Raw genomic sequence first — 16,066 nt, 5'->3', positions numbered from 1 at the left:
TCAACTATTCCTCCTCTCTCCCTCCAGATCCATCTTTTTAATGATATGAAATATGCCCTAAATGATGCTGGCTGGTGGCTTTCGATACGATTTGAAAGAACATTTGCTGCAAGAGGGAGGAGATATGGGGATATATGTATATGTATAGCTGATGCACTTTGTTATAAAGCAGAAGCTAACACACCATTGTAAAGCAATTATACTCCAATAAGGATGTTAAAAAAAAAAAGAACATTTGCTGTTTCCCCCATTAGGCCAGGGCAAATATGCAACGGTCATTTTTTAGATGCTCCAATTAGTTAGTTGTCGTGTACGTGTTCATAATTCATATCCTCCGTGAACCGTCTCTTGGCCGAGAAAACCACAAGAACTTAGCAGCTCTCACTAATCAGCAACTCCAATTGAAAGCGCCATAAAAAGATTTTTCTGAATCTGAGGAAACTGAGACACTAGTGCAGCTAGAGGTAGAAAAGCTCAACCTACAAACGCTCCCGGTCCAGAAGAAATTAAATAATTAACAAGTGACCAAAATCTTGTACCTCTCCCCAGGAAGGTCTGCGCTAGCTATGGGGTCCCGCAGGCGCAAGGGTCACGCCTCTAGCCCGGCGTGGGGCGGGAGCGCCCGAGGAACCACTGGGGACGGCGAGCCCCCACATACGCGCACACACATCCCAGGCATTGGTCGCTGCCGACCTGAGGGATGCCAGCCCCAGGGGACACCCCGGCCCGCGCACAGTGCAGCCTTTGCAGCGTCCTGCACTCCTCCCACACCCGATCCAGGCTAGCCTGCGGAGCATCCCGGCTCTGCCGCCTCTAACCTCTGCTCTGAGCGGGCGCCGCGAGCACGTCCTGGATCTCGCACGGGCGAGCGAAATCCTCTGCTTGCCCCCCCTTCCCAATCCTTCCCCGCCTCCCGCACCCGAGGACGGGCTTCGTCACTGGGGCGTCGCGAGAGACAGGTTCTTCCTCCTGCCGAGGCTCCGGGGGCGGGGCCACAGCGCCGCTTTCGGGAACCGAGGCTGCGGGTTACTAGGCGAGATCTCGGCGCTTGGAAACGGCGATGCCCCAGAGCGCTGGGACCGCCCCCTCCTTCCACCGCCCCCGTAGTCCCCTTCCTCCGATGCATCCTGGGAAATGTAGTCCGTTCCACGCGGGCCCGGGCAGGGAGCGCGCGGGGCCGGACCACAAGTCCCAGGATTCCGCGCGCCCAGAGTGGGCCGTAGAGAGGCCGTTAACTGCGTCCGCGATGCTTGCGGTTCTTTGCTGAGCCGAGGAAGGCGCACCAAGGGTGACCGGTGGCTAGCGCCCTGCGTTATCTAGTGACTGAGGCTGCCGGCCCGCGTGCGTGTGTATCTAAAAAGAAGAGCAGTGGAGCTGGAATAGAGACCATACCATCTCTACGGCCCACGTCGAGAATTTCTTCTGTACCTGTCCCTGAGAGCTACTGTAGCCGACTCAAGCCCAAGTTTGTTTCCCACTTCAGTTTTACTTTTTATTCAGATGGATTCTAATCTGTTAAAGTGCAGTAATGCCGCGTTTAAGAAAAATGCTGGGGATGTGGTCTCACTTTGTCCTAAGAACCAGCGCCTTCCTATGAGCTGCTTCATAAGACTTGGGTAGTTAAGGATAACCAGATTGTGCAAACAGGAAGGTGCTCACGCCACGAACAACTAACCTTGACCCTCAAACGCAGAAGCCGGTGGCATCTGTCCAAGTGAACTGTGAATTCCAGTGTGTTCTGAAGTAGCCTCCTTTCAAATCCGGGCAACAGCTGACCTGTGAGAAGAGGCTTAAAAATCTCACTGACTAAAAAGCTGCAAAAGGACGATTAAAGGGACATTTTTAGCATGCCCTTTCCTTCCTGTGCTCTCAGTGTAATCCCTTATTCAGTTCTTCAACTACCTCAAGCTTTAGCAGAGCCCTCTGAATGGTAGGAAAGCCTCTGGAAGATTAGAAGTGCCAGAGTTTGGATGAGCAGTTGCTGCCTGCAGCAGTGAAGAGGATGTGAACTGGTCTCATCATTCTTTTTAAGGAAACAAGGATCTACAAATCCATGAAGTCGCACTGTGCTAGACAATAAGGGCACTACCAAATGTAAAAACAAAAACAAGCAAAAAAACATGGTCTGAAAGATTTGAGACATAAGCTAAAATATAATGACCAATAATGCTATGCCATAAAACAATGCCAATGAATTAAATAGAGACAGTAAATTCTATATAAAAATTCACAAGATGAAGAGCTTTTCCAGCTATAAGTCAGGAAGGACTTCATGGAGGAAATAGGAAATAAAGGTAGAATTGAGATAAGTAAACATAAATTGAAAGCACTGTGCATGGGTCTATAGAATAAAAGGGTGGATACAGAAAAACAAAGATTTAGAGAATAGAATTGGTGCAAGAGAGAATTCGTGTAAGATGAGAAGGGGACATAAACCTGAAAGGTTAGATTGTGGATGGAGCTGAACCTAGAGGTTTGCACCATATCTTAAAATAATGGAAGGCCATTGGATTTTTTCAGGGGGTGGGGAAGAAGGGAATAGCAATAAAAACTGTAGATTTGCCAGTAGTCAAAGCATCAGGTATTAGAGGCTTAAGGTAGACCTTGGTTGGGGTTCTACATGAGAGGTAGTAGTAATGGTCCAGAAAGGAAGGGACATCTTTCAGAAAAATTACAAAAGGATGTTGAAAAGAGTCTCCTCAACAAATAGAAATGGATATAACATGACATGTTCATTTCCTCAGTTACCTTTAATATAACTAGTGACCACCATGCTATACCATATTGTACTTTTAGTTAAATGAGTATATGTATACCTCCCAGCTCAAGACATAGATCTATTTATTATTAAACAACTGGTGAGAAAATATAGCAGAGTAAGGCATGGTTACAGAATTTTCCACCTCAAGTTTCTTAGACAATGAGAGGGGAAAATATTCTCAAGAAACAGTATTAAGGACATAAGGTAAGTTCAAGAACTCATGAAAATTCTCACTAAAATACTTCAATTTATAAAAGTAAAATGAGAGAGTAAGTGTATAGTTTCCAGGTTTTGGGGAGGATACTTTTAGAGAAGACGGCCCTGTGTATTACCTTGGGTCTTCAACAAAAATAAAATGTTTTACCAGTATCTGCCAGCATCAGGGCACTCTGCAGAGTCAAGAGAATAAGCCAGAATCCATAGGAGTGAGATACACCTTTGGCTGCATGGGAGGGGCTCTGGAACTGGACATTTCACAGGATCTCAAGAAAGAGCAAAGGCCTATCCCCTAGCAGAAGCTATACTCAATCCCAATAGATCTCACTATTTTTCCTACTCCACCCTTTTCCAATTTTAGGCTACAGGAAAGTGGATAAAAAGCAATATCCAGCCACTATAGCTCTGAGAAGATCAACTTATTCTCAGATAAGGTGAGAAGAATGTCTAGAAGAATTCATACATAATGTATCTGAATAAATGATTTGGAAAGAGCTGCCCCATCAAACATAAGAAACAAAAAAAGTAAGGGCAGGGACTTACCTTGTGCCGCGGTGGTTAGGAATCTGCCTGCAGAAGACATGGGTTCAATCCTTGGTCTGGGAAGATCCCACATGCCACAGAGCAACTAAGCCCGTGCACCACAACTACTGAGCCTGCGCTCTGGAGCCCGTGAGGCACAACTACTGAGCCCACGCATGACTACTGAGCCCACGCACCATAACTACTGAAGCCCATGCACCTAGAGCCCGTGCTCTGCAACAAGAGAAGCCACCACAATGAGAGGCCTGCGCACCGCAGCGAGGAGCAGCCCCCGCTCGCCGCAACTAGAGAAAGCCCACGCACAGCAACGAAGACCCAAAGCAGCCAAAAATTAATTAATTAATTAATAATAAATGTTAAAAATAATTTTTTAAAAACCTTAAAAAAAAAGTAAGGGCATAATACTGTATGCTGACACATATATATGGAATTTAAGGGAAAAAATGTCATCAAGAACATAGGGGTAAGACAGGAATAAAGACACAGACCTACTAGAGAATGGACTTGAGGATATGGGGAGGGGGAAGGGTAAGCTGTGACAAAGTGAAAGAGCGGCATTATATACACTACCAAACGTAAGGTAGATAGCTAGTGGGAAGGAGCCGCATAGCACAGGGAGATCAGCTCCGTTCTTTGTGACCGCCTGGAGGGGTGGGATAGGGAGGGTGGGAGGGAGACGCAAAAGGGAGGGGATATGGGAACATATGTATATGTATAACTGATTAAATTTGTAAAATAAAAAAAAAAAGTAAGGGCATAGCAAAAGCAAACCAAAATCTTGAAAGAAAGGTACATTATATGCAAAAGATAGATGAAGAAACTTTATGTCATCTTGAAGAAAATATACGTCAAAGAAGCAGATTCTCTACCAAAGAAGAACTTAGTTACAATATGAATTCAAAATATCAAGAGCTTAAAGACGGATACTAAAAATAAAAGCCAAGCTAAAGAAGTAATCAAATATAAACACAGTTTCAGATCTAATGAATACATTTGAAACAATAGGAAAAAAAACTGGAAATCATATTACCAGTATGGAGGAAACACCAGAAATTATCACAAGAAATGCAGAGGAAAAAGCCAAGGATATTAAAATAGATAATGCTTGAGACAACAAAGCTAACCCAACCTACAGATCATTGGCATTCCTAAATTAGAGAAGCCAACAAATGGAACAGAAAATAAAATAGAGGAATATATTAAAGAACTGAATCTGCACATTAAAGTGGTACACTGTATATCAGAAAAAAAAGATGATATATAATAGTCTCCTTGGAGGCATATCCTAGCAAAATTATTTAACTTCAAGAATAAATAATATTTCAAAATCATTTGCCAACTTTAGAGAGGACTGTTTTACCACCTCTGCCAATTAGTCATTAAAGAGAAACATTTAAGCATTTACTTTGTCTTCCTGGAGGAACTAAAGTTTATCCTCAGTTGATAAAGGAAAGCTATTTACATAAGAATGCTAGCTAATAAATGTAGGGAAAATAATAGATTTAGAAAATCATCCAGTGATGTAACTGATGCAGGAAAAGGTTGTAAATGTATACCAAAATGATTAGATGAGAGGATATTCCTTCCCATAATGCTAAAGAATCACCCTACAAATTATGTAACTTTAAATGGAGTGCTCTGGAGGTCACCATCTCAATTAAATTACCAAACTTAGTATCACCAGTACTGACACAATCTGCTCCTTCTGCCTCCTGATGTGATGCGGTATGAGATACTGCATAAAACATTTTTGGCCAAATAACTAACTCAAGTCTAATCAAGCCTTATGACTTAACTCTATGTTTACAGAAAATATGGGATAGATGAACAAGTTAACTGAAACCATAGGTAAACAATCAGATAAAGCCAGAAAATAGGGCAGCGTACTACACAAGTGGTCTGGCTTGATCAAAAAAGCAAATGTAATTAAACAAAAAATATATAACAAAAAGGTGAGGGATTATTCTTGGTTAAAAGAGACTAAAGAGATATAACAACCAAATACAATGGGTGACTCCTGATTGGATCTTGGATCCTGATTTTTTTTTTTAAGGCCACAAAAGACAATGTGGGAAAAGGAACAATTGGGGAATTTTAATACAAAAACGATTATTCTAGAGCAGTGGTCCCCAATCTTTTTGGCACCAGGGACCGGTTTCGTGGAAGACAATTTTTCCACGGATGTGGGGGGAATGATTCAGGCAGTAATGCAGCGATGGGGAGCGATGGGGAGCGAGCGGCAGATGAAGCTTCTCTGGCTCTCCCGCTGCTCACCTCCTACTGTGCGGCCGGGTTCCTAACAGGCCGAGGACCCGTACTGGTCCAAGGCCCTGGGGTTGGGGACCCCTGTTCTAGCAGATATCAGGGAATTACTGTTCTTTTTCTTTGGAAAATCGTATTCTAAGGAAACACATCCTGAAGCATTTAGGAATAAAATGTTACATCTACAACTTACCTTCAAGTGATTCAGGAAGAAATGTGTTCTCTATGTACATACAAACACACATGCACAGGAGAGATAAAGCAAATATGGCAAATATTAGCAGTTGCTTTATGTATCTTTTTTCTGTATGTTTGAAATTTTTTATTATAAAAGACTGGGAAAATGTTTCTCAAGGATCTAGGCAGAAACAAAAATGGAGGATGGGTGTAGAAATCAGGCTTGGCCTCACATTCTGCACTGCAACCTCCAATGCCAGAAAAAATGGAGCAGTATTTATAAGTCCTGATAGAGAAGGAAAGTATAATATTAGAATTATACCCAGCTAAATTGTTAAGTGTAAAAGCAACAGGCAGACATTCTCTGACATTAAAGAACTTCAGGGCATTTTTTAGCCCTTGTGACAGTTATAATGAAGTTTAATGGCACGTGACTAAAGAACCCAAATAAACCATTAAAGAAGGTAGAAGTTTCTCTACCACATAAAATGTTTGGAAGTATAGCAGATTAAGGAAATTTTCAGAAACCCAGAATCTTCCTGTCTTGTTATACATTAATACAGATCTTTCACCTCATGGTTTAAGATGACAGATCAAACTTCAGCATTTACATTTGCAATACAGCTAGCAGGAAGGAGAATAGATCTCCTCCCTTTAAGGATATTTTCTGTAAGTTTCATACACTTCTGCTTACATCCCATTGGCCAGAACTTAGAGTGCATCTAGCTGCAAGGGAGGCTAGGATTATACACTATATAATGGGGGCAGTATGTACATTTAAAATCAGGAATATTTTACTAAGAAAGAAATGGAAAAGCAATGTTGGTGTTCACCAGAAGTTTCTGCTAACACACTCATGAAAAAACTACCTGACAATGATATTCAGCCGTGCAAGAAGTGAACAAAAGAATCACTTTTGATTGGTAATGGTAAATGGTAAAGCATGGTAAAAAGATGGGAGGGGGGCTTCCCTGGTGACGCAGTGGTTGAGAGTCCGCCTGCCGATGCAGGGGACACGGGTTCGTGCCCCGGTCTGGGAAGATCCCACATGCCGCAGAGCGGCTGGGCCCGTGAGCCATGGCCGCTGAGCCTGCGTGCCCGGAGCCTGTGCTCTGCAACGGGAGAGGCCACAACAGTGAGAGGCCCGCATAAAAAAAGATGGGAGGGGAGCAATTAATCAGTTTATTAAGGAAACAGTTCTCCTCATTCATTCTTCATTTTCACTTTTTTGTTTGTTATTAAGTAAAATTAGTTGAAACCCTTTATTTAAAAAAAATTCATGAGAATGGTATAATTCCATTCTCATGAAATTATTTCTATCCACTTATCTGCCATGCATCTAACTATGTCTGTATAGAGATATTATAATATAGTTCACCAAAAACTAACCTAGTTATTTCTGGAGGAGTGAGATTTAGAATAACTTTTTGTCTTCTTTTTGGACCTTTCTGATTTTTCAAAAATGTTTGAAATGAGCATGTACTATTTTTATGAAAACAGTAAGTCATTATCCATGCATCTATGGTCAATTAATCTACAGCAAAGGAGGCAACAATATACTATGGGGAAAAGACAGTCTCTTCAATAAGGAGTTCTGGGAAAACTGTACAGCTACATGTAAAAGAATGATTAGAACACTTCCTCACACCATATACAAAAATAAGCTCAGAATGGATTAAAGACCTAAATAAAAGACCTGAAACCATAAAACTCCTAGAAGAGAACATAGGCAGAACACTCTTTGACATAAATCATAGCAATAATTTTTGGATCCATCTCAAAAGGCAAAAGAAATAAAAATAAAAATAAATAAATGGGATCTAATTAAACTTAAAATCTTTCGCACAGTAAAAGAAACCATCAACAAAGTGAAAAGACAACCTACTGAATGGGAGAAAATAGTTGCAAATGATATGACTGACAAGAAGTTGATAGCCAAAATACACTAACAGCTCATATAACTCAATGTCAAAGAGCAACACAATTCTAAGATGAGTGGAAGATCTGGATAAACATTTTTCCAAATAAGACCTATAGATGGCTAACAAGCATGAAAAGATGCTCAACATCTCTATTAGAGAAATGCAAATCAAAACTACAATGAGATATCACCTCACACCTGTCAGAATGGCTATCATCAAAAAGCCTACAAATATCAAATGTTGGCGAGAATGTGGAGAAAAGGAAACCCTTGTACACTGTTGAAGGGAATGTAAATTGGTACAGCCATTATGGAAAACAATATAGAGGTTCCTCAAAAGACTAAAAATATAACTACCATATGATCCACCAATTCCACTCCTGGGTATATATCTGAAAAAAAAGCCACTGTTTTGAAAATATACATGCACCCCAATGTTCATAGTAGCATTATTTACAATAGCCAAGACATGGAAGCAACTCAAGTGGCCATTAACAGACAAGTGGATAAAGAAGACACACACGCACAATGGAATATTAGCCATATAAAAGAATAAAATTATGCCATTTGCAACAACGTGGATGGACTTAGAGAGTATTATGCTTAGTGAAATAAGTCAGACGGAGAAAGACAAATACTCTATGTTATCACTTATATGTGGAATCTAAAAAATAAAACAAGCAAATATATATAACAAAACAAAAACAGACTGACAGATATAGAAAACACACTAGTGGATACCAGTGGGGACAAGGAAGGGGGAAGGGCCAGATAGGGGTATGGGATTAAGAGATACAAACTACTATGTATAAAATAAGTACAGGGATATATTGTACAGAACAGAGAAATATAACCACTATTTTGTAATAACTTTAAATGGAGTATAATCTATAAAAATATTGAATCACTGGGCTTCCCTAGTGGCGCAGTGGTTGAGAGTCCGCCTGCTGATGCAGCGGACACGGGTTCGTGCCCCGGTCCGGGAGGATCCCGCATGCCGCGGAGCGGCTGGGCCCGTGGGCCGTGGCCGCTGGGCCTGCGTGTCCGGAGCCTGTGCTCCGCAGCGGGAGAGGCCACAACAGTGAGAGGCCTGCGTACTGCAAAAAAAAAAAAAAAAAATATATATATATATATATATATATATATATATATATATATATATATATATAGAATCACTATGCTGTCCACCTGAAACTAATATAATATTGTAAGTCAACTATACTTCAAAAGAAAATAAGTCATTGCTCTTAAAAATATCTGTTGATAATAGACTGTATTTTTCTTGAAATGATATTTGTAGTCATTAGGACAAAACCTTTGGTTGACCTTTCTAGACTCCGTTAATTGGCAATATCAAGAGCCTGTCAGATCACTGAACAGAGTTAGGGCATATGAGTGTAGTTGTTTAACCAGAATTTTCTCTGTAAAAGGTAACCAATTTATTTGGAGCTAGGCCTTGTAGCCTTGACCTCATTAGCATTACACTTTAGATACCATTGAACTACAAAAAACTGACGATGATATTTCACCAGCAATCAACTAACGGGGTTAGAGTCCACATTTTTAACCAAGTAAAACACTTAAAAATAAAAATAAAAATAGCACATGAAAAGATTCTCTACATCATTAGCCACCATGGAAATGCAATCAAAACCACAATGAAATACGACTTAACACCTGCTGTAATAAAAAGGCAATTACAAGCATCAGAGAGGATGTGGAGAAATTGGAACCCTCATACACTGCTGGTGAGAATGTAAAATGATGCAGCTGCTCAGGAAAACAATCTGGCAGTTCCTCCAAAAGTTAAACATGGAGTCACCATGTGATCCAGCAATCCCATTTCTAGATATATACCCAAGAGAAATATATTCACACAAAAACTTCTATTGCGTTAGCAAAAAGGTTCATTCATTTTTTTCCATAAGATGGCTCTAGTAGCACTTAGTTGTCTTTAACTTCATTAGAAACAATTTTGTTAGACTGTATGTGACAGCTGTCAAATCAGCAAGCATTTAAAAAAAGACTTATCAAAAGTGGTGAATTGGGGCCTCCCTGGTGGCGCAAGTGGTTGAGAGTCCGCCTGCCGATGCAGGGGATACGGGTTCGTGCCCCGGTCTGGGAGGATCCCATATGCCGCGGAGCGGCTGGGCCCGTGAGCCATGGCCGCTGAGCCTGCGCGTCCGGAGCCTGTGCTCCGCAACGGGGGAGGCCACAACAGTGAGAGGCCCGCGTACCGCTAAAAAAAAAAAAAAAAAAGTGGTGAATTGGTGTAGCCATTTTAATATTGAAGATGGAAGAAAAAAGCATTTCTGGCATATTATGCTTTATTATTTCAAGAAAGATAAAAACGCAACCGAAATGCAAAAAAAAAAAAAGATTTGTGCGGTGTATGGAGAAGGTGCTGTGACTGATCAAATGTGTCAAAAGTGGTTTGCGAAGTTTTGTGCTGGAGATTTCTCCCTGGACAATGCTCCACAGTCGGGTAGACCAGTTGAAGTTGATAGCGATCAAATTCAGACATTAATTGAGAACAATCAGCGTTATACCACGCAGGAGAGAGCCGACATACTCAAAATATCCAAATCAAGCATTGAAAATCATTTGCACCAGCTTGGTTATGTTAATCACTTTGATGTTTGGGTTCCACATAAGTTAAGCAAAAAAACCTTCTTGACTGTACTTCCTCATGCGATTCTCTACTTAAACGTAACGAAAACACTCCGGTTTTAAAACAAATTGTGATGGGTAATGAAAAGTGGATACTGTACAATAATGTGGAACAGAAGAGATTGTGGGGCAAGCGAAATGAACCACCACCAACCACACCAAAGGCCCATCTTCAACCAAAAAAGGTGATGTTGTGTATATGGTGGGATTGGAAAGGAGTCCTCTATTATGAGCTCCTCTATTATGAGTCCTCTATTATGAGCTCCTTCCAGAAAAGCAAACGATTAATTCCAACAAGTACTGCTCCCCAATGGACCAACTGAAAGCAGCACTTGACGAAAAGCGTCCAGAATTACAGAAAACGCATAATCTTCCATCAGGATAACACAAGACCACATGTTTCTTTGATGACGAGGTAAAAACTGTTACAGCTTGGCTGGGAAGTTCTGACTCATCCGCCGTTTTCACCAGACATTGCACCTTCGGATTTCCATTTACTTTGGTCTTTACAAAATTCTCTTAATGGAATAGATTTCAATGCCCTGAAAGACTGTAAAAGGCACCTGGAACAGTTCTTTGCTCAAAAAGATAAAAAGTTTGGGGAAGATGGAATTACGAAGTTGCCTGAAAAATGGCAGAAGGTAGTGGGACAAAGGGTGAATACATTGTTCAATAAAGTTCTTGGTGAAAATGAGAAATGTGTCTTTTATTTTTATTTAAAAAACCAAAGGCACTTCTTGGCCAACCCAATACATGAATGTTCATGGCAGCATTATCCACAATAGTCAAAAGGTGTAATTAATCTAAATGCCCATCAATCAATGAATGGATAAGTAAAATATATACATCCATATAATGGAATATTATTCCTCAATGAAAAGAAATGAAGAACTGTTACAAGTTACAACATAGAACCTTGAAAATGTTATTCTAGATGAAAGAAGCCAGTTGCAAAAGACCACACATTGTATGATTGTATTTCCAGATGGAATATTCAGAAGAGTCAAATTTGTACAGACATAAAGTAGATTAGTGGTTCACTAGAGAAGAAGATGGGTAGGTGGAGGAAATGTGAATAACTACTAATGAGTATGGGATTGTGGTGTGGGAGGGTGATAAAAATGTTCTAAAATTAGATTGTGTTGATGATTGCTCAGTTCTTTATATACTGAAAACCATTGAACTGTACACTTTAAATGGATGAATTTATAGTATGTAAATTATATATCAAAGCTATTAGGAATAAAAATAAAAACAAAGTTTGACTCATTTTACTTGGTTGTTGCATGTACGTTTCCTATATATTATACATATTAATAATTTCTTGCTTTTTGATTCCTTAAATGCCAGTCATTCTTATAGCAGAAATTATTTTGTACTCATAGAGGAAAAGATTTTTAAATTAAAGTTCATGGTTTTAATCTATCGTTCAGAACTTATCCTATGTTTAATGTTTTATAGGAATATTAAACATTTTAGGTAAACTATACAGGTCACATTGGAAGATGTAAATGCTAGGTCTAAAAGGAATGGGCAATTATCAATAACTCATAGAGAAAGAACTTTTAAAGTTCTTCCCCGTCTCTTTTCAAACATTTTTAACAAAGGATAAAGAGGCTCTGTCCATTGAGCTAGAAGTAGACACTACAGTGCAAGAGGAGATCTAATCAATGAAAAGCTTCCATGATTTTTTATTGAAGATAGAATTCCTGTATATTCCCTATTCAATTGAGATAACATAAAAGAATACGATCAGACAAGTAAGAAAAGGCCTTTTAAATCCATGCTTGAAAAGGACCCATTCTAAAAAGCATTCCTAGATACAGAAAGTTTGTCTTTAAAATGTAACTAGCTATGACTCTTATGTAAAGTCTAGTTTATCTGAAGACCAACTTGCAACATACAGACATCTACAACTTCAGTACATCATTTGATATTTCTTAATCCAAACATTACCCCTGGCAATAATTCTTTTTTTCTGCTCCTGGTAATAATTTAGTCATAGTGTTCCTCTCTAATAAAGTCCCTACTGAAACTCTTGCATGAGAGTTCTAATCTCAAAGAGAGAATATGAAAAATTAGTCATATAGCTAATAACATATGCTATACATTCAGTACATTTTAAATGTTTTAGGTTGATTATATTAGGGGTAACATCTAGTTGTTAGATCTGGATCGTTGAAGCTGACATCACTACATATTCTTCCTAAGTGAACCCTATAGGCTAATTAATGTGCCTTCTCTAAAATTTTTGCAGTATTTCTTAGTGAGAACAATGAGAGGTTCCCATAGAAGATGCTGTGTTCCAAAATTTTAAAGATGTATGGTAAACTCACTGATAGGTAGGCTTCTATAATAATTATTTAATTATTATTTCTAATTATAATTCTTAATTATTAGTAGTCTTGTGTTACCTTCAGGTATACTTTCTAGAACACTGCTTAAGCTACACTGAAGGGGAAATCATAATCATCTCCACTTAAGAGTCACAGGATTCTAGGGACTTCCCTGGTGGTACAGTGGATAAGACTCCACACTCCCAATACAGGGGCCCAGGTTCAATCCCTGGTCAGGGAACTAGATCTCACATGCATGCCACAACTAAGAGCTCGCATGCCGCAACTAAGGAGTCAGCAAGCAGCAACTAAGGAGTCTGTGAGCTGCAACTAAGGAGCCCACATGTCACAACTAAGACCCAGTGCAACCAAATAAATAATAAATAAATTTAAAAAAAGAATCACAGGATTCTAGAGCTGGAAAGTATCTTAGAAATACCTAAATTTTACTACTAAAGGAGGCTCAGGTCATGGCCAAGAATGAAGAAAGTCCACAACAACAACTTTATTGACTGCTTGTATAGTTATCAAACAGATAATTCCTGAGTACTGCTGTGGGGAGGGATTAATAATGCTGCACAGAAAGTGTCATGGAAATAGTGTGATATGGGGAAATCCTTTCAGTTCAGAAGACAAGGTTCTGGAGGCAGACTGACCAAATTGTAATCCTTACTCTGTCACTTAGTAGTCTTTTGGCCTTGGACAGGTTACCTAATCCAAGCCTCAGTTTCCTCATCTGTAAAATGGACATAATAGCATCTATCTCATAGGATTGTCAGTAAGGACTGAATGAGTTAAATACATAAGCAACCTGAGGCCCCATATGAACTCTCCTCTTCCTTATGGGTAAAGATTTTTCAGGGCCAAGGAGACATTTCCACCCAGAATCCATACTCCTCCCTCCCTTTACTGCAGGCATCTGAGACCCTAGAATTACCTGCGCAAAAATGCCTGAGTCCGCATACAGGGCTCTCTTCTGGACTGCTCTGCTGGGGTGTACTCTCCTAAGTTAACGGATGACATGAAGGCACAGCTATCTGTGGGGTGGGAAGGCATGAATCTGAAGCTTGGCTGTATGGGCTGAGGGCACGCAAATTTGTGCTCAAGGCCCCTGGTGGTGCGGACGGAGTAGGAGATGGGATGAGAAGGAAGGCAGCCTGAAGGCAGGGGGCCACTTCTCACACTGCCGCATTCTGGCATGGAGCTCAAGGGAGTCTAAGAATTCTACATTTGACTCTGTCCTTCCAGGTTGCTATGAAAGCATATCTGACATGGTAAGAGATAGCTTGCTCGATATCTAACTTTCAAGCATGTAGACATATGGAATGAACTCCTGGAGTGTTCTTGCCCTGCCCCCATGGGTGTTGGGGTATGCCTGGTGCCTTGTACACAGTAAGCATTCCATGCATTTTATTTTAATCTTTTTTAAAAAAAACTAGATCTTTATTGGAGTATAATTGCTTCACAATACTGTGTTAGTTTCTGTTGTAAACAAAAGTGAATCAGCCATATGCATACATATATCCCCATATCCCCTCCCTCTTGCGTCTCCCTCCCTCCCACCCTCCTCCTATCCCACCCCTCTAGGTCATCACAAAGCACTGAGCTGATCTCCCTGTGCTATGCTGCTGCTTCCCACTAGCTGTCTATTTTACATTCGGTAGTATATATATGTTGATGCTACTCTCACTTCGCCCCAGCTTCCCCCTCCCACCCTGTGTCCTCAAGTTCATTCTCTATGTCTACGTCTTTATTCCTGCCCTGCAACTAGGTTCATCAGTACCATTTTTTTTGTTTTGATTCCATATATATGTGTTAGCATACGGTATTTGTTTTTTTCTTTCTGACTTACTTCACTCTGTATGACAGACTCTAGGTCAATCCACCTCACTACAAATAACTCAATTTCGTTTCCTTTTATGGCTGAGTAATATTCCATTGTATATATGTGCCACATCTTCTTGATCCATTCATCTGTCAATGGACATTTAGGTTGGTTCCATGTCCTGGCTATCGTAAATAGAGCTGCAGTGAACATTGTGGTACATGTCTCTTTCTGAATTATGGTTTTCTCAGGGTATATGCCCAGTAGTGGGATTGCTGGGTCATATGGTAGTTCTATTTTTAGTTTTTTAAGGAACCTCCATACTGTTTTCCATAGTGGTGGTATCAATTCACATTCCCACCAAGTCCATGCATTTTAACCAGTATTATTGTTGTTATTACTGTAAGAAAGTGACTCTTCTCACAAACGGTAACAAAATAGAAGCTTTCCTTTCCCCACTGACGTGAGAGAACACAGTCTGCCAAGAGAACACTGGTGTGAAAGCACTCAGATTAGAGATTTCTAAAGGTCCAAGCAGAGGCCCAACCACTTTTCAGGTTAGTGAGAGTGACAAGGAGGGAGGCAAAGCCCTCTGCCAAGATGAACAGACAGAGATTCCCTACTAAGCATGGACTCGGTGTCAGCACTTGCAGCACGGAGTGACAGGGTAAGTGCCCTTAGGACAAGAGGGTGACCAGAGGGCCAGGGAAGAGAAGCAGCCAGCCATTAGTGGACCAGAGCGTGAATTATTCTAGTAGCCTCAGGGCCTAAGTGTCAACACCAGCTCTTCAGTAAGGATGAGCCGCAGGTGCAGAGCAGAACCCACTGTGGGCTTTTACTTCTCTGCTTGGATTATACCAGAAAATGTGGGCCCACGCCTTCCCCACAAATCACTTTGTTATTTTTATAAAGTCCTAAATTTTAAAACCTGCTCTCAAGAAGATAGAATTTGATTCATTCCACCTGGCACCATTATATACATTAAATATACGTATACAGAAATATACAGTTGACCTTTGAACAACACAGGGGTTAGGGCATCCAAACCTCTGGGGAGTCAAAAACTTCAAGTATAATTTATAGTTGGTCCTCTGTATATGCAACTCCCCTGTATTCATGGTTCTGTATCCCCAGACTCAACCAACCAGGAATTGTCTAGTTCTGTAGTATTCACTATTGAAACAAATCTGTGTGTAAGTGGGCTCTCACAGTTCAAACCCCTGTCGTTCAAGAGTCAACTGTAAATGTAAACATAAAATCATCAAGCACTGAAAGAAAACATGAGTTAATTCACCTACAGCCTGGAAAAATATTTCTAACTATGATGCAAAATCCAGAAGTAGTATGGGCAAAAA

Source organism: Mesoplodon densirostris, chromosome 14, assembly GCF_025265405.1.
Source record: "Mesoplodon densirostris isolate mMesDen1 chromosome 14, mMesDen1 primary haplotype, whole genome shotgun sequence".
In the NCBI taxonomy this organism is placed as follows: Eukaryota; Metazoa; Chordata; class Mammalia; order Artiodactyla; family Ziphiidae; genus Mesoplodon; species Mesoplodon densirostris.
This window is presented reverse-complemented; position numbering follows the sequence as displayed.